This window comes from Pimephales promelas, chromosome 11 (assembly GCF_988280905.1).
Source record: "Pimephales promelas chromosome 11, fPimPro1.hap1.1, whole genome shotgun sequence".
In the NCBI taxonomy this organism is placed as follows: Eukaryota; Metazoa; Chordata; class Actinopteri; order Cypriniformes; family Leuciscidae; genus Pimephales; species Pimephales promelas.
Window position 1 is genome coordinate 22615189 of NC_142779.1, and position 21220 is coordinate 22636408.

General features: G+C 37.8%; 1 long non-coding RNA gene across 1 annotated transcript in view; it reads right to left on the minus strand.

The window, feature by feature from the left end:
• Positions 1 to 1142: 1142 nt before the first annotated feature.
• Positions 1143 to 21220, minus strand: part of LOC148977177 (uncharacterized) — a 30254-nt gene continuing 10176 nt past the window's right edge. Inside the window, exon 2 of the long non-coding RNA XR_016145565.1 lies at positions 1143 to 3648. This is a non-coding gene — a long non-coding RNA (uncharacterized LOC148977177). The remainder of the gene's footprint in view (positions 3649 to 21220) is intronic.

The following is a 21220-nucleotide window of genomic DNA, read 5'->3' on the forward strand; positions in this document are numbered from 1 at the left end:
ACAAAAATAATTAAAATTTTATATAAAACTGTGTAAATGGCGCTCTGTGGCGCAGCAGGATTTTGAACACCGTTGCTGGGCGCCGCGGACAGACGCCGAATGGCGCTGCCGGTATGTGTAACGTTACACTTATAGATAATAATGTGTTCGAATAATTATGTGGTGCGACGCGGCGCTGCAGCTTCTCGTCCGGTGTGCGATCCCCTTAACGTTAATTTTGTGAAACTGTAGCTGTGGTTGAATACTTACACGACATGAAAAGATGTGTCAAATGTACATTAAATTGATTTTTTATTTTTATAAAGTTACCAAGGAGGACCAGCCACGTCAAATCCTTGCAAGAGACCTGCCCCTTCAAACCCTCTCCACCATAGCTTCGTCTAGTGACTCGTACAGTAACGTCTGTGATAACTAATTTACTTTTAAACCTTACTTTTCTTGCGTGGTTATTTCAGTTTAATGAAAAACAAGCATGTCATTAAACGCAACGTTTATAGAAATCGAACTTTACCTCATCCATGACAACTAATTTTCGATTCCCGTCTGACTGATTTATCCACGGTGGAGTTGAAAACAACAGTTCCCATCATTCCGCGTTTCTCCACGTCATCATCAAGCAAAGCCATTGTTGTTGTTTTGAATGTAGCGCCCTCTAGCGGCATCTAAATCTTAGGTATTGCAGCTTTAACCCCAGTGACGGGTAGGTTTAGGGATGGGGTTGGGGTAGGTCATATATTTATATATATAGTAATGTAACGTTAAGTCAATGGTGTTCATAAACACGCTGAAAAGCGATTATGTGTGTTGATAGCACGCCAAAAATGGAAATAGGAATTGCCGTGTCATACATACGCCATTTTATGAGATCAGTCTGCGTTTGTTAACATTGTCAGGGTCTGAATCAGGCTCGAATTGGTTTGAAATTGACGCCATCATTTATATTTACACTAGAGAAGAAGTCACAGTTATGGAAGGGCATGAGATTTGCCAAACAGGCTTAGCGATCCCAATCACAATACACTTGGCCTGCAAACCAATCACAGCACATTTCGTATCCTGGAAGGATTTTGTTTTGAAGAATCAATCATGAAAACATATTCTAGTACACCCCAAAAACAAAATCAGGACTTTATAAAAGGAAATAATTGGACCCCATTTTTAATGTTAGTTAATACAAATTGAATCATTCATTGTCATTCACAGTGCATTAACTAATCATAAGAAATACAACCTTTGAGCAGATAGGAAGACGTTTAAACACAGAACATGAAGATTCAAATGGGTCACTTTTCCAACAATCCAACAGGTTGAGATCCATACAAAGAAGAAACACACCATATTGTTAACGATACATGACAAAGACAGCCCATTCTCACCCCCAAGGCGTCACTTAACTGACGCCTTGGGAAGCATTTGGACATGCTTCAATATCTGACGCTTTAGGCGCCCTTTAGCGTCAGTTAGATGACGCCCTAGGATCGCGTGTACCCTACCCCCACCCCACACCTAAACCTAACCGCGTCCTCTAACTGACGCTTTCCTTTAGCGTCAGTTAGATGACGCCGTAGGATCGCGTCCAAAACGTCAAATATTGAAGCATGGTCAAAGGTGACGCCTTGGGGTGAGAATGCGTTGACAAAGAGTGCAGTAAACTAATTAATGCTGCTAATTTAAATGATATTTCTTGTAGTTTCAATTCACCAACAGAAGTTTCCCCAGCTAGGATGACTTCCGCTTCAGAGAACCCTGAAAATGTGGCATGGGTCCATTTTGCATCAGGAACATTTAACACTAGAAGTGCCAGAATTCCAAAACTACTAGAACGGCCACAAACGGTCATTTTGACCGTTAGATTCAAAACAGTGTTGATGAATAATTTTCGTAATTATTTTTGTCAACCACATTTTTTCAAAGACGAAAACGAGACGATAACTAAATAAAAACTAGGTTTGAATGACAAAAACTATGACGAAAATGTTAGATAGTGACGATTTGCGACGCGGTCAAGGCTATAATAATAGGACTCGCAGAACTAGTGAACAGCCCATGCAGCAAAACAAACAGCGCAGGACAGGGCAGAACATCTGGATCCGCCGTGTCTGATGATAGCAGCCGTCTCTTTTTGCTTGATGTGGACTCTGACTCTGAATCACTCTCTGATGAGGAGGAAATGTTAACTTGCACCCAGGAAACGTCGCTGTCACTTTCCACCTCCGATTGTTCCCCTGCATCCGAATTATAGATAACTGTAGTCCGGTTTTATTTGCTTATTTCTGATCAACAACTAATGTAGAAATTATTATATAGCAAACACCGCTACAGAGGTGACCGGACGGACCATTCTGTTCACAGTTGAGAGAGAACACGATCAACCGCGGGATATTTAACAAAAAAATACCGCAAAATTCAGTGCGGTCAATATGACCGTCTATGGCCGAAATAGGTAAATATGTTCATTTTTTTTTGTTTTGCCTTACGTTTACATAACTTAATTTATATGAAAAGCATTTTAAATGAAAATACAGACAATTTTAGGAAAAGTCAGGTACCAGCAGGATTTTATTATTTTTTTCAACAAAGTTATTATAGATATAAAATTCAAAACGGTCAAAATGACCGTTGTGGCAGTTCTAGTGTTAAATGAATTTGCTGTCATTATTTTCAGTGCAGACATGCCCATTTCTGTGTAAGTTAGGCTTATTATAGTTAGGGCATTTAAGTAAGCTTGGTGAGGTCAATGTTAAAATAATTCAGATATAGCGCGTTCAGTTCAAAAACGCCATCCGCAGGCACAATTTCTTGAATTTGAGTTTTAAAAGTGCATGTAAACGCACTTGAGTATTATAGCAGTGTGCTTGTAGATTGCTTACATCTGTTCTCCTCGGTCTCATGCTCTCGTAGACCGAGGCTAATTATTATTTGTCAGAACACAGCACGCTTGTACAGACCACTGCCCTGTGCCCATTCAAGGTGATCGCAAGCTGCATTTAATTGGTGGATGGTGAGCATGTCTCTGGACCGACTGCTGAGAGCAGCATGTGATATGGCTCTGCCACGTTTGCCCTGTCAACCGCGCCATTCAAAATGTTCCCCAACAGCACCAAGTTTTCATCTTTCAGTTCCTGGGTGGCATTCATCAACCTCTAAACGAGAGGACTCGACACGCCGCTGACTGATGTGATATTTCAAGCAGCGACTGTGGGCTGGATGCGACCCTGCACCACCAACAACCAGTGCCAGGCAGCATGTGGAGATCACAAATTCTCCAGCTTAGTGGCTGTAATTTCAACATTTAATGAGTCCAGTTTTAGTCCAGCTGCATAAGTACCTCCAAAAGTGAGGAATGAATCCTCCTGGAGTTCTCCCATGAAGCTCCCCGGGAGATGCACAGCACAAATTACCCCATTAATATCTCCAAACTATACACATAGGGATCGGAATGAAATAATCCTTTAGAGAATATAAATTCACCCCCAGGTGAGCAGCATTGGGCATTTATATGTTCCCCCATCTGGTTCCATTACCTCTCGAGTGCAGCCACCGTAGGGCTGTATGTGGGGAAGGAGAACCGTGTCATTTTATCAATAAAGACCGGGCAATTGATCAGCCCTCTCCAGGGGATGTGGTCTGACGTGCTTTGACGGAACACTGTAAACGGAGAGAAAAAGAAACATGCCAATGTTACCTTGGCTCATTTAATGAGTATTGATCATAAATAAATAAATAAACTAAATTCTGTGAAAACCATTAATATTCATAGACCTAGCATCATTATGATGCCCACAGTTGACACTTGACTCTGTACGCTGGTCTCCTGGTGATCATTAGATAGTTGCTGTTGAACAGTTGACAGGAACAACAACATTGAGAGTATTTATTCACAAGTCTAGCCTTTTTTGTGGCTCCCTTAATTGTTTTCATCTCAAAGATGCATAGTGCCTTATCTCTGCTGGTAGAGGGAACTTACAAATGGGAAAGAAAGCCTACAAGCCCATTTGCCCTTTTGGTTTATGCCCTTTATGATGACACTTTTGGCTGAAGAGATGAGTTCAAACTGTGTTATTCTGCTAACGAATGAGGGATCTTGGAATGAGTCAAAATGTGGGATCATGCAGGGAAGGAAAGTCTTTTGAATCTACTGAATAATGAATAATGTTACTGCCAAAGAAAATGTAAGTTGTATCATTACAACAGACTGATCTCATGAAATGGCATATGTATGACACGCCAATTCGTATTTCCATTTTTGGCGTGCTATCAACACGCATAATCGCTTTTCAGCGTGTTTTATGAACACCGTTGACTTAACGTTATTACTGTACTGTATATATAAATATATGACCTACCCAAACCCTGTCCCTAAAGCTATCCGTCACTGGGGTTAAAGGTACAATATGCAAGAGTTTTCGCCACCAGGGGTCGCTAACCTCTTACAATAACAAAGGCATAAATTAATGACGTAGATTCTGCATTAAGCGGAATTATGGATCTTGTCGTCAAGTTGATGGATCTTTTATGGATGAGTGAATATGGTGATGTTTTTAACATGACTGTTAGTATGAAGCAGAACGCGACTGCTAGACGTATACCAGCGCCACACGCAACGCGAGTCCCGCGGATATAAAGGAATAAGAACATTCATTCTACCGAACTACACACTGAATTACTCACATAGGTCAGTTTATTAGAGGAATTAAACTTGAGGTAACGCAACGCTGCTTCACTTGCTCTAACAGTTTCACTATTCCACTAAACAGCATTTGTGTGTGTTGAATGTTGTTAGGTAGGTTGTTTGTTGGCTGTATGAGACTAAGCTAGATTAACATTAGAGAATAAGATCATATTCTAACATTTCATCATGTTGAACTATATAACATTGATTAGTTTTACATACATTAATTTGCTCACCTGTTTGCTCAAGTAACATGCAACACTCGCGTCTCTGTCAAGTCAAAGTTAGTTTGCGATGTTGAAAAAAACGAAGATGTTGATCTTCGCTTTAGTCCTCTTTTTGTCTCAAAATCTGCTTGCCATGGTCCGTAATGTTTGAACAAAACCCTGCTAGGGACGCTCATGCTGTTGTGCACGCATAACGGACATAACCCACCCAGTTGTTCACGTCTGTCGCCATGGTTACGAGGTCAAACCTGGCGGAAACCGAGGGGAACTTCGGATGACGTCATTGACTGGCGACTCGTCACCCCTGCTCACACGTCCCGTTTCCTTGGTTAAAAATCGCAATTTTCTCACGATTTACAAATAGTTGGAAACATTTGGGATATTGTAAGTAATCATTCAATTAAAAAATATATATAACATTGGCCGATTGGTTTTTGGATATTTTACTGTAAAAATCCTGCATATTGTACCTTTATGAGTCTTCTCCTACCATCCTAGGAAAAAAAAAATATCATTCCCCAGGTGTAGATCTACATTTTGCTTCGTTTCGCTCGGACATTTAATTACGTGTAGCTACATACGCACGGAATCACTTTATGCAAAAGTCATGATGTCATGTTGATTACAAGATTAAATTCAAAAACTTTGAAAATGGGATTATGAGTCAAACAATTATAATAATAATGCCATACAACAAATTGGAGTATCTGGACCATGAACTACACGGCATATTTTTATTTTTTTTTAATTTTAGTGTTTTTTAATGGAAATTAATACTTTAATTCAGCAAGGATGTTCTTTTTTGTTATTTCTGTTCATCAAAGAATCCCGAAAAAAAATATCAGTTTTCAGAAAAAAAAGAACAGCATAGCGTTGCCCTCAGGCAACAGAAAGTTTTCTTAAGCCCTATGTTCAGTAAATTTTTCTTTAAATGATTGCAACCAATTAGAAAGTTTGAAAAAGTATCAAAGAACAGTCCAATAAGGTTTGGGAGTCACCATCAAGCACCATTTGAAGGTGGGAAGTCCTTTTCTGGCACATGGTCACAGGAGCACATGTTGTGAGTTGAAAGCAAGATTATGTGCTTTAGTGATCTTCTTTAAAATGACATTAACTGTATATAAAAAATATGTGTGTCTGTATGAAGGTGTAGAAAAGCCTTCTGGCAGGTTTTATTACAGTATGTTTTTTTTATTTTGCATGTTCACAAATTCAGTTTTTCTTTTTGTTGCCTCAAGGCAACGTTGTGCGATAAGGGGTACTTTTCACGGAGGTTTTGAACAATACTTTACAATGGCAAATAATGCGTTACACAAAGGAAAGATGCAGGGTTCCTGGGTACAAAGGAACACCCAAAGTCACCAAAGTGACACTGTTCCCACAATGTTGGGAGCATGACATTGTCCAAAATGTCTTGGTATGCTGAAGCATTAGGAGTTGCTTTCACTGGAGCTAAGGGGCCAAACTCTACCCCTGAAAAAACAACCCCACACCATAATCTCCCCTCCACAAAACTTTACACTTGTCACAATGCAGTCAGGCAAGAACCGTTCTCCTGGCAACCGCCAAACCCAGACTCGTCCATGAGATCGCCAGATAGAGACGCGTGATTTATCACTCAGAGAACCCGTCTCCACTGCTCTAGAGTCCAGTGGCGGCGTGCTTTATACCACTGCACCCAACGGTTTGCATTGCACTTGTTGATGTAAGGCTTGGATGCAGGTGCTCGGCCATGGAAACCCATTCCATGATGCTTGCTACGCACTGGTGTTCAGATAATCTGAAGGCCACATGAAGTTTGGAGGTCTGTAGCTATTGACACTGGAGAAAGTTGGCGACTTATGTGCATCTCAGCATGCGCTGACCCCGCTCTGGTTTGCTATTGTTCCCAAAGTGCTTCCACTTTGTTATAATACCACTAACAGTGACCGTGGAACATTTAGTAGTGAGGAAATTTCATAGGTAGCAACCTACCACAGTACCATGCTGAATTCCAGAGTGACCCATTCTTTCACAGATGTTTGTTGAATCATCTGCATGCTTACAGTAGCTGCTTTATTTTACAGAACTGTGGCCATGGAAGTGATTGGAACATCTGAATTCAATGATTTGAAGGGGTGTCCCAAAACTTTTGGCAATACAGTTTATATGGGGATGATTAGGATACATAAAGTACATGATGCATGACGACGCACTACATGATACAAACCTATGTCTCTATCAAATCAAATAGATTGATGAGTTTCAAGTGTTTTTCCCTTTGTACTTAAATTATTTTTTGACATTTTTGGAGAAAAAAAAAAGATTTTTGTATTGCTCTCTGAGAGTTGTATAATGACAATTTTCTCTGTGATTCTTTACCATTGTTGCACAACGTTGCCCTCGGGCAACAAAAAAAATATTTTGGGGTGGGGGGGGTCAGGGGAGGGACATTTTTCAATAAATCAATAAAATGTTCCTAAATGAGCCAAGAAATGATGTGGAATATTATTATTTTTTTCCATGTGCCATCAAAATGCATGCAGTAGAGGGTTAAAAAGCACAACATTTTTCAACATTGATAAAGTAATGTGGTGCAGTAGAAATAGCGAGAAGGCAAGTGTGGCTTTATTAACAATACTACAAACTTAGACAGGAACAGGATATAATGACTCAGAAACAGGATTCACGGATTCAGAAATCACCAACGTTAACACCATTGCTTACATTCAACAACTCACAGGCCCCATTTACACGAACGGAAAACGCAGATATTTCCCTGCGGTTTGGCCTCTTTTTTTTCACACGAAAACCCCATTTTTATCACAGAAAATGATTATTTCTAAAAACTCCGGCTAAAGTGGAGATATCTGAAAACGCTGGTTATGTGTTGTCTTGTGAACTGGGAGAAACGATGTTTTAGGTTTGCTCTTGTCGATTCTGAGGATTCTGATTGGCTTGCATTGCTTTATCCTTAACCCCTACACTGCCGCCAATAGGTTTGGCATAGTTATGATGGCACTCAACGGCATATTTATGCAGGTGTGTGAACGATGTTATTTTTGAAAACGGAGAGGGGGAAAATATTCGTTTTGCTAAATACCTGGCTTTGTGTAAACTTGGCCACAAAGACAGGGTAGAAACACAGGGCTTAAATAATCATGGACAAACGAGCTCATAAGATAACAAGGGAGCGTCGGGAATAACAAGAAACACCGGGAGAAATAACAGACAGGGAACCACTGATCATGAAATGACAAGAAAAACACAAAACCCACATTATGACAGATAATAATTAGAATTGTGAATAAAAGCCGAAGTTCAATCATATAAAGTGATCGTGATCGTCAGAAAAGATCGTCAGAAAATGTTGGACTAAATCGCTCAATTCATATGGATTAGTTTATGATCTCTTTATGAACTTTTTAAAGCGTCAAAGTGGTAGTTGCGTAAATTGTCAATGGAGGGACAGAAATCTCCCAGGTTTCATTAAAAATATCTTCGTTTGTTTTCCGAAGATTAACAAAAGTCTTACAGGTTTTGAAATGACACGAGGGTAAGTGATGAATGATAGAATTTTCATTTTTGGATGAACTAACCCTCATTTAGACTTGTTAGTGATGATATAGGGGACATGTCTCCACTTGTTGCCATAGCAGTTTTTTTCTTTTCTCCAACACTCCTGACAGGAATGTGTCTAATACAAAGTGAAAAGGTCTCCAATTGTCAAGCAGCAGCTTTCATTTTGTTTGTGTGTTTTATAATAAGCAATGATCCAGAGTTTCCAAACTCTGAGTACTTGTTGTCAAATTTAAATATGTTATCTATTGTGTTGCTACTTATATATAAGTCAGAACAATAATAGCTAATTAGAATAAGAGTGTGAATGTAAATTCTGACATTAATCATAAGACAAGTGTCTATTTTTATGTTGATACTAATAACACAAACAACATTAATTAAATACTATCCTAATACTAACAATGCATAAAAAAGTTATTCCATGTACAGAATATATACTGGGCAATGAAGCACAGCCTAATAAATAATGATACTATTAGACATAGCCTATATTTCAGGAGGCACATTTGATTTCTAAACTGTGGTTATTATCTGCACTATATTAAAAGTCTCAGACAACTAGATATGAAGAAGGCAGCTTCCTGAGTGTAACCTCGCTCTATTTATTTCACAATTTATTATTCAGCTAGGAGTCCCTAAATAGCCATTGTTCAAGGCGGGACTTGGATGTGTTCAGATGCATCTTTTGACACACTAATTAGGTCCTGGTTGTGTACTGGGTGCTGAATTGGATGGCACCAGTAAACACACATTAAGATGAGCTAAAACAAAATATTCCTTGATCAAGAAGAAACTGGTTAATCGTATCAAAATAAGAGTGATTATTTTAAAATGCCACAGTATTAATTAATGATGATTCATAATTTACAAAGGGACTGTTCACCCAGGCTGTGCTTCTTTGATAAAAACACAGTGATTACAACTCAAGATAACCGTTTTCTTTCTTTTTTTTTCCTTTTCCAAATCATTGTTGCTTCATGTTTTAATGTTTTACTTATCAAATGTTATACTTATCAGAAAATGTGTAAAAGAAATGTCAAGAACTTGATATCAAACTCTGTGATTTTGAAAATTCAGAAAAAAAAGATAACCGTTTTCTATTTTAACATTTTAAAATGTAATGCATTTATGTGATGACAAAGCTGAATTTTTTCAGCATAATTTATTCAGTCTTCAGTGTCACTTGATCCTTCAGGATTCATTCTAATATGCTGATTTGGTGCTCAACAAATTTTCTGATGATTATCATTAATGAAAACAGTGCTTAATATTTTTGTTGAAACTTATTTTTTTCAGGATTCTTTGATGACTAGAAAGTTTAAAAGAACATAAATTATTTGAAATATCATTTTTTGTAAGATGAATTACTTTACTGTCACGTTTGATGGTTTTATTGCACATTTGCTGAATAAAAGTATTCATAAAAAAAAATAAAATAAAAAAAATCACTGACCACAACCTTTTAACGTAGGGTATATGTTGTGTGAGTTTATAGTGTGCACTGGGAGTTAAATGAGAAACAGTAAAAGAGAACTTGGTTTCATTTTATCAGGAGCACACCATATTTCAATATGATATTCAATGAGACATACTATTGAATTTGCACTGGGCTGCATTTGATTTCTTGGAAAACATTTGTTCATCTGTGCTGGGAATACATAATAAAAAAATAATGTTTTTTTTTTTTTAAATGCATTGAGATATGAGCAGGAAAATGAAAGAATGATTAAATATGTCTGCTAATGACACTACTTTTTATGCTATAGGCAAGGCTATTTTATTTGTATATGGAATGGAAATTCAAAGTGCTTTACATAAAGGAATACAGAATATAAACTCAACTGAGTCAGCAACTTTAGCGTAACACATTTGAATATTTCTCCATTTATCTGTTTGACCAATAGCAGGTGAGCAGAATGTTTGGGAAACTTAAAAATACGTGCCTTTAGAGGTCAGAAATGGGATTTCACCTTCAAGATTTTTTTTAAATTAATTGCAATATAAATGCTGGTTATCAATCCTTAGCACATGTGTGCTTATCTTTATCCTTAATCTGTTTCTTATTTAACATCTCATATGGCACTAGAATTCATCAGAGGTCTCCTGCTAACTATATAAAGCGTAAAGCTGCAGTCCGTAGCTTTTTTTTTGGGTTAAAAATGATCCAAAATACATATTTGAGAAAATAAATAGCCAGCCAGTGCTCAAAACGATATGCTTGCCTTAGCTCGATTTAAGGCAGTAAGCTTGTAATAATGTTTTTAATTGCAGTATACTGGTGGATTTCCACAGGAGATTCAATCATTTCTTTGCATCATTACGTCACATCTGTACACATAAAGAAGGAGTCTCGGCTAGTTGGCTATATTGAGTGTGAGGATGTTGGAGGTGAAGATTTATAGCCTTTTCTCACTGCACTTGATATAATTAAACTTATCAATTTGATGGCAAATGACAATCACCAATGACAACAGATTCACCCGCTGTAAAATGCAAAAGAATTTGTTCAGACTTCGGAGTACCAAGAGAAAAAAAGAGACTTAAAACAAAAACAAGGATAAAAGCGGAAGGACATTACATATAGTCACGCAATACTTACGTTGTTAACATTAGTAATTTGAGAACAAAGTATAATTTGCATGGTTTTGCGTGATATGATAACTTAAAAACGATTCTTAGATTTAACCAGCGCGATTTAATGCAATGTCAGAACCAGAACAAAAGTGGATGTTTCTTACTTGTTCAGATGACATTTTCTGGTGAAAATTCTTATGTTGGTCATACTTCCAAAAAGAATAATCTGTGATTCTGAATGACAGTCTCCACACCGTGCAGTGATTGACAGCTGCACAGCACAATCTCCTCAATGTGTTCATCCACGCTGTGCCATATTTGTATTGTCAGCTAATAAAAGGTTAAATAGAATGCACAAATCACAGGTTTTTGATTTTATTGCATTTTTCAAAATGTCCCAACTTTTTCTGATTTGGGGTCATATAATTGTGTTGAACGTTTAGCACATTGTGCATTTAGTGAGCTCTCAACCTCTCGTATATATGGTTTGTCACCGTTCTATATTAATGCACTGTTTTCATTCAAACGAACACGTTCATACGTCACTCCCACACAGAGAGTGGAGATGCACACACACAGAAACAGTAGCACAGAAACCTGTTATCAACCCTGTCCCGCAACTTTTAGTAATAAAATAGTTTCAGTACTGAATCGCTACATTATGTTTCTCAGCAACGAGGGCTTTACATCATTTTTTTTTTTTTACAATAATCAAACTCAAATAGCGTCAGTGTTAAATGGAGAGAGGGGCACTGAACAGACAAAGGTACGCATCTCTCTCTCTAATAAATAAATAAATTCAAATAAATGCAATAATTCATTCATTCAAATAAATGTATTGTTACTACACTACTTTATCTCCGTGTCTGATCTAAAGAGCCGTAACTGATGAAAATAACCATCAATTGTATACTTCCGGTTGAATATTGCACTGAAAACATCAATAATGGCTTTAAAGGGGAACTTGGCAGCTATTCTAACTTAACAAAACGGTTTTAGAAATCATTTGGACGGTTAAATAACCTATTCTGGTGAAAATGGTGACTTTCCCCTCTTCCCCCAGCGTTCCCAGGCGGAAAACAAACCTTGTAACATGGTGACTAACATTGGAAAGTTGGAAATAGGAAGTCTCGTGAGAAGCTAGAACGTGTGAGAATGAGCGAGAAATGCGAATTGCTTTATGGCAATTCGACACAATTCTATACGGTGTATGATTTATTACCCACCTCGCAAGACAAAGCTCCACATGATAAAGTTGGCCGGCTCCGATAATAACAGAAGCACATGAGCAGTGGTAGAAAGGAGGAGGAGGGTGACGCAAATTCGTTTTTTTTTTTTTTTTACGACAGTGTTATGAAATGCTCGATGAGAAAACATGCGACAACAAAAGTGAAAATCAGCGAAGAAATGGCTAGAGTCACCAAGTTCCCCTTTAAGTTGTCAATGCTGTCAAATGACCATGGTATAAGCGGGATAATTAATGGCTAGCTGTGCATTAAACAATTTTAATGCACTTTGCGGAGGCTTCACATCAGGCATTTTTTTGCCTCCACGTCGTGCATTAAAATATAGCCATTGATGATCCCTTCCGTAACAAACATACACACAGAAGTCACTGATGTGTTTGCATATGCGGGTTACAGACGTTACCACCTTTAAATCATGACCTGCAGAAATACTATAAGTTTTTTGGAGTCAAACAGGACCGGCAGACCCTCTCAGCACTGCTCCAGATCTTAAAATATCTCACAAAACCTGTCATTAACAAAGGCGTTCAAAGACATGCTACTTCATTTACATGCAGCTGCCTGCCTCAAGCCTACACAACAACCAGCCTCACTGAAAAGGAGTTTGGTAAATATGAGGCTAGGAGATCTCTCTCTCGTTCACTCTCTTGATCAATTACATGTTCATACCCCATAGTGAGAAGATTTTTGTGTTTGCCCAATAGTAGTGCATTAGACTGAATGCGACGTTATCGAGGTAGCCATTATGCTTTGGGTTGAGCGGTACATTGTTGTTGTTTTTTGTTGTTGTTGATTTAATCGGATTGCTTTTAGGTTTATCCAATTTGTTTGCAAGAATAGACTAAAAAGCACATTTGAGGGACATCTAATGTTGACACGCTGTGGTCCACGGTTTGAATAATTGGAGATGAAAACTGTTCATTTGTAGCCGTTAGCCTATTGCCCAATGTATTTCATTAGCATAATTACAATCCATTTGAAAAAAAACAAAAAAAACAAAGAAAAAAAACAAAGAAAAAACACCCTTTGTATCAATAAGCGTGAATAAATCCTGAAACCCACTGGACTTGATAAATTACACAAAAATCAAGCCAAACACCTCTCATATCTTTATGCACAGGAATGAAGACTCAGTTGGAGGCTTGGAAAACTTATTAGCTGCTTTTTCACAAATCCCCTAAAGAAAACAGCATGGATATACTCGCATTTCTCTTTAAAGTTCAGCTTTGTTAAAGAGATAAGCTAAATTAAGCCGTTTTCCAAAGTCTTACCTCACAATCACTTTGTTTAATAAGCTTTCAGATAATTGCAGTCTAAAACGGTGGTGAGGTATCGTTCACAAAAATCCAAACGTAATCCAAATATCTTTTCAGATTGTTTCTGTGAATAATCGGTCCCTAACAGAGTCATTATGAGACAAGAGTAGTATAAGAAGAGGTTTTATACCTTCATTCCATTAAGTGAAAAAAGAGAATGATAGTTTGCTGGTGAATGAAGATAATAATGGTAAAGCTTCATTCTGAGGCCTTGTGAGGTTAATATGGCAATTATAGCAAACACTTTTCAATAACCATTGAACATACATATGTGTATAGTCTAATTTTGCATTTATGATGTCTTTTTGCAGTTACAGAGATTTCAGGGTTACATTGTGTTTAATTTCGTGTGACTCTGAATTGTTATATTGTCCACTTATACTTGGATAGATCTCAATTTTAAAGGGCACCTATTATGCACCTTTTTACAAGATGTAATATTGGTCTCGGGTGTCCCCAGAATGTATTTGTGAAGTTTCAGCTCAAAATACCCCACAGTTAATTTATTATAAACATTTGAAAATGTAATTTTGGGGCCTGATTAAAAATGAGCTGTTTTGGGTGTATACCACCTTAAATCCAATTGAGCTGCATATCCCCGCCCTGCCTTTGGATGAGGGCGTAACTTGATACCTATGGCAGTCGGTACTGAGAGAGTGAGAGAAACCGCTGTTTTGAATGTCATTCAGAGTACGTTTGAATCGGAATATATAAATAGTACGAAGAGACTCCGGCAGAATAAACACAAATGAGAATGGACCAGTACGTCTCGGTATGGTTATTTGATACATTTATGTACTTATAGAGTTGTAATCGTGTCCCATTTGCAATTATGGATGTGGAACACACACACACACAGACACACACACGCAAACACTAACGCTGGCGCAATTTTTTGAAACTACATACTGTGATAAAGTTCGCTAAGTACAAGCGAAATTACATTTATGCGAGGGACCTGTTGCGTCATGTTTACTTTTGCTTCTGTGGCAAATGTGAGGAGATGGCTAACTTACAGAACAAGAACATATATGCAATTTTTATTACAATATCTTTAAAAATATATATATTTATAAACGTCTGGTTACACACTATACAAACAAGGTTCAAATTATATACACAGACATCCTATGACGACAACGACAACAACAACTTTAGATGCATTTGACATCGACTGAAAAGACGATTTGCTCAAAAATCATAAAATACACTTAGCTGTCACTGGAGGTGACGGTAGATCGCAAACAGTAGACGACGATCCACACTTGAGGATTAACTTTTAAGCCACAACAACAGGATTAACCCACGACAGAACATTTATGTTTCCAAGAGACATTACCGGCTGTCGTTGAAACAATGGAGGATGTTATGGGATGCTGTACAGATCACTATCAATCAAACCCCTTGCTCAATTCTACGTCACAAAGAGCTGAATCTTAGAACAGCTCGTTCTGAGACAGTGCATATGATTTATTGAGATTGTAAAAAAAACCACTGGGTGGATTTTTAGCATTCTAGGGTGGTTTTGCTCACACACTGCCAACACACATTTATGTTAAAACACCATGTAAAAGTGAATTTTCCATAATAGGTGTCCCTTAATGAAATGAAACACATTTCTTGGGCAAATTATCTTCTAAGATTTGAAAAAAAAAAAAAAAGGCCTGGGAGCATGGTAATTTTTTTTTTTTTACTTTCTAAAAGTACTTTCCAAAAAAAAAAAATATATAATAAGTAAACTTTCTGCTTCATTTAGACTTTTGGAGATTACAAGAACATAGGAACACTCTAAGGATATTTCCAAAAGAGAATAATGAGAAAGCCTTGCTTTTATACATGATTTCTTTGTGTCTCAAATTTCTGTGAACTGATGCGATTGCAACAATGCTTTCCTTCAATAGCGGAAGAATAATCCACAAGTTATTATCAGAGCTTCAGCAATATAAGCTCATTTTTATCATGGGATTCCGTTTCCACCCATTTTCTTGGTCTTGATAGATTTAAGCAATACAATTCAAGAGAAAATTATATTTCAATGTTAGAAGGAGTGAAGCTTCATGCAGCCTAAATACAACAATATGTCAACAGGAGACAGTATGTAAGGTGCTGGATCATTAAAGGGACATTTTGCTTTAGATCATGACCATCTTTGGCAGATAGTACATCATTCTATGACGGCCTGCATGGGTCATAAAATTTCACAGCATGGAAACACGCAGAGATGTTTAGTGGGTGTTGGATCCTGCTCAGATTTGAACGCTACTCAAACTGGCATTTTAAGATGGCTGACGCTAAACGCTAGTTTTTTGATTAAGAATATTGCACTGCAATGTGATTAAGTGTAATGATTTCACAAATGTCATTTTTGATGTGGATTCATATATCTTGTTGCGACAATCTCCATTTTTTTTTTTTTTTTTTTTTTTTTTTGCATGGCACATTTGTCAGGTCTCGCTGCAAAGTATTACTCGAGAAACCCCACAGAGCTCTTTTTCTAAGATAATTGAGCATCAGGTTTGACAAAATGACAACAAAGAAAAGCTCTTATTCAACAGGGAATCCTGCTTTTGTTCTCATAAGAATATTGTGTTTGAGAGAGTATCGGTTTCACCTTTGCAGGGGACCCATAATGCATTTCAATGACCATTCCAATGGTAAACGCCACAGCTGTGATCATTCTGGTAAGTTATGGCTTATAGTGTTATCCATGTATTGATGCATTTATACATTTCTCAGTGACAAATATTGTTACAAAATTATTGTCAAGCACTCTCATCATTGCACCCATGCATGCTTTGCACAAAAAGCTGCAATGGAGTGCAGCCACACTCTCCACAAAGACTATTTCCCACTTTCTTATCTTCTTCTTTTAATTATTAGGAAGAGGAATTTTCCAGCCCATTGTCTGCAAGTGATGCTAATTATTTTATCACAGAAATTTTAATTAGCTGCATCTAGAGCAGCGCTTAGCGCTGAAAGTCTCTCACACAAGTGTTGATGGATGTCATATGTGACATACTCAGAATCATTTATTCATAACCCGTTGACTAGCTAAGTGAGAAAAGATTCCCAAACGCTGAGCAGATGCCTTGTGAGTGAACTCTCTGACAACCTGGTGCAGGTGGATAAATAAATGTTCCTGTTCACCAGTGAATTATTCTCTGCTCCTATATTTTACTTTAGAAGATGGTGCCCTCCTTTATCTGCAGTGCGTTAAGAGTGTAACAATAGATTAAGGTGAGTCAGTTATTTTATTAACATTATGAAAAATCACTTCAGTTGTGAGTCATCAGATACGACTAGAAACAGTTCAACTGCTAATTGGCTCCTTTCAGTCAGAGAATGTAAAATGCAAGGTGGGAGTTTTAGTAGAAAGCTTTATATAATAACAATTGCATCAATCAAGGAGTTATGAAGGGCAGTGATTTGGCTTGTCTTTGGTTGCTTATCTTTATTTATCTTATACACTGTGTTAGGATCTGTTCAGCATTAGAATTATGTACACAGAATTATGCATGTGCTGTTTGAAGTTATAGTGCTGGTTTAACGTGTCCATGCCGTTTAATTTCCATTGACCAGATAGTGAACAAGAACTCTGAATGGCTAAATAGCGATTTACATAATATTTTATACATGGTTGCCTTATTCTGTATAGCCTATATTTAGATTTTTTGTTCAGACCTGTTCAGCATAAAAAAAAGAAACGTCACTTTTTTCGGTATACTGTTTTTTTTAAAGATTACCATGTAAAATACAAATAAGCTTCACATATCTCTTTGCAAATGGTTCAAATAATGTTTTTCATGCTTGTTCAATGAACCATAAAAAATATTGCACGTGCAGTTTAGACATACCTATAGTCACATATAGACTGAAAATATAATACGCATGTGCATGACATCACCATTTTCACAAATTTGCATTTTTGTTGTTTACATGGATACAATAGTATCACACATGAAGCAGGAAGCCTGGTTCAACAGATGGTACTTCATAGTTCCCAAAACGATGGGGGTTTATGTCCCATATTAGATCTCAGGGTATTGAACTAGTCTCTGAGGAGATACAGGTTCAAGATGTTGACCATACCTATTATCGTAAGTAAAATCAGGTCCGAGGACTGGTTTATAATGATAGATCTAAAAGATACACACTTCTATATTTCCATCCAGGTTTGCTTCCAAGGTTTGCTTCCGGGGGAAAGGCTTACCAATACAAAGTTCTTCCGTTCAGTCTAGCACTGTCACCACGCACCTTCACCAAATGTATGGATGCTGCTCTTGCTCCTCTCAGACTTCAAGGCATTCACATTCTTAACTACATCGACGACTGGCTAATTCTATCAGAGTCGGAAGTACTTGCAGTTCAACATTGTGATATTGTTCTGCACCATCTGAGGTGCTTGGGATTGAGACTCAATGACAAGAAGAGTTCTTTGACTCCTCTGCAAAAGATTATGTTCCTGGGGGTAGTTTGGGACTCAATGACGATGCGGGCATAGTTTTCTCCTGCTCACATAAATATCATCCTGACCACAATAAGAAGTTTCAGCCTGGGCCAAATCATCACTGTCAAACACTTTCAGAGAGTGCTGGGTGTCCTGACGGCAGCGTCCAGCGTTATTCCTTTTGGCCTGCTCAACTCAACTCAACTTTATTTATAGAGCTCTTTCAAGACCACAAGTGGAACCAAAGTGCTGTACAAAACGAATAAAATAGAAAGTAAAATAAAGAAATAAAAAACAATACAAACACATGACATAAAAAAAACGTACAAAGGATTATCAAATGCTAAAGAAAACAAGTAAGTTTTAAGCGCACTCTGAAAAACACCCAAAGAAGGACAAGATTTCACAGACAGGGGAAGGTCATTCCAGAGCCTAGGAGCCGCAACAGAGAAGGCCCGATCACCTTTACCTTTCAAACGGGACCGCGGAACCATGAGAAGCAATTGATCATTTGAGCGCAGAGATCTACTGGATTGACAGCGGCTAATTAAATCAGTAACATATTCAGGCGATTGGCCATTCAGAGACTTAAAAACATACAACAATGCTTTGTATTGAACTCTGTATCTTATGGGTAACCAGTGTAATTTAATTAAAACCGGAGTAATGTGCTCTCTCTTCTTAGTACCTGTTAAAAGTCTGGCAGCTGAGTTCTGAACGAGTTGCAGACGGGAGAGAGAGGCCTGACTCACACCCAGATACAAAACATTACAGTAATCCAAACGGGATGACACAAAAGCATGAACAACCTTCTCCATATCATCAAAAGTAAGGATAGATTTCAATTTAGCAATTGATCTAAGATGGAAAAAACTATTCTTAACGACAGCATTGATTTGCCGGTCAAATTTAAGCTCAGAGTCAAAAATGACACCAAGGTTCCTCACACTAGACAGCTTTTTCCCCAGGAAACAACCCCAGGCAATCATCATCCACACACCCCTTATTTCCAAATAAAATCATCTCGGTCTTATCCTCATTTAATTGGAGAAAGTTATTCGCAAGCCAACACTTAACTTCGGCCAAACATGCATGGAAAGACTGAATGGCACATTTATGCCCATGTTTCAATGGTAAATAAATTTGAGAATCATCCGCATACAGATGATACTGAATCCCAAATTTCTCAAAAATCGAGCCTAGAGGGAGCATATAAAGGGAAAATAAAATAGGTCCCAGTATAGATCCCTGTGGAACCCCACACACAAGAGAAAGAAAAATAAGAAAAGAAAAACAAGAAAAATATTCCCCTAAACTGACTGAAAAGGTCCTATCCTTCAAATATGAAGAGAACCATTTCAGGGCTAAGCCCTGAATACCAACCTGATTCCTAAGACGATTAATGAGAATGTTATGATCCACTGTATCGAAAGCCGCTGTAAGATCTAACAAAAGCAAAACAACACGGTTTCCAGAATCAACACCTCGTAGGATATCATTAGACACCCTCAAAAGAGCAGATTCTGTACTATGACCAGCTCTAAAACCTGACTGGAATCTATCGGCAATATTATTCCTCATTAAATAGTCATTTAGCTGTGCATGCACAATTTTTTCGAGTATCTTTGAAATAAAAGGTAATTTCGAAATTGGACGAAAACTACTCATGTCAAAGGAGTCTAGGCCATTTCTTTTTAAAAGGGGCTGAATAACCGCATGCTTAAAACTAACCGGAACAACACCAGATGACAAACTAGTATTCATAATAGAAAGAATGGTCGGGCCAATTGAATCAAGTACCTTCTTAAACAGAAAAGAAGGGAGCACATCACCAGGAGACCTGGTGGGCTTCATATGAGCAGTTATATCATTTATCTGCTGTAAAGAAACAAAACTAATAAATTGGTTCGTAGGGTCAACATGAGCGATAAAATCATTGGCAACAGATGAAATCTGAGATCTAATTCCTTCAACCTTACCAATAAAAAAGTTTAAGAAGTCTTCACATAACTTAGCAGAAGGAGTGAATGAAGGATTAGCAGTAGGATGAAGAACAGCATTTACAGTTGAAAAAAAGTACTCTAGAATTATTACCGTTTCTGGAGATGATGTCAGAAAAATAATTTGATCTAGCCAATTTAACAGCTCTTTGATACTCATACTGCTACACATGAGAGGCTTACAGTGGTGGATCAAGGGTTTTTCCAGAGGGGGGACCTTTTTCGCATTATCAAGGTAATGCGCAGATGCCTTCATTCCCTAATAATGTGTAAGAAACCTTGGTTCCTGTCCCTAGGTCCTATTTTGGGGGCACCGTGTCAGTGAAAAATTGTGACCACGGATGTTTCCCCAACAGGCTGGGGTGCGGTAATGGAAGGCCGCTACATCAGGGGTCCTTCTATCGAAGGACCACCATTTATCCTGGTACATCAACTGCCTGGAAATGTTGGGGGTAATTCTGGCTCTCAGACATTTTCTTCCAGACCTCAGAGGCCATCATGTTCTGGTACGCAGAGACAATACGTCAGTTGTCTCCTATTTAACACTGCATGAAAATAGGTGTATCCGGACCAGTATACTCCTGTATACACTGCTGAAATTCGGAAGAATCCAGGAGTATAGTGGCCGGATATGTCAAATTCCATGGGTTTGTATATATCCGCATACATCCGGAATGATACCAAATCGGATGTATGTTGTGGACGTATACTTCCGTGCTAGAGCCATTTGTTGCCATGGCAAGTAATCCCATTAAAGCAGGAAAAAAATCACACCTTTTTGCAGGAAACATTCACACCTTTTTGCCTTCCAACCAAACTGGATTGGTTGTTCTTTTAAAGCCACTCCCAACACCCAGACCACTATTGGAGGGCAGGACACATTGAAAACCCAGTAAACGGACTTTATTGGTTACTTTTAAACATGGCCCACCCTAGGCCTTGTAACATACTGATTTGATTGGTTATATACCAGCTATGCAGATATTGCTCAAATATATACCAAACCTCCCTCCCCCAATTTTAATATATTCATTAAAATAAATTTGATATATATATATTTATATTTATATTTAAACACACAAAGAACAATGGGAAAGTCTGAAATTTTTATTAAGGTATATAACACATTCCAAATAGCATTATAAACAAGCATTACAGAGGAATTGGGAACAAAAA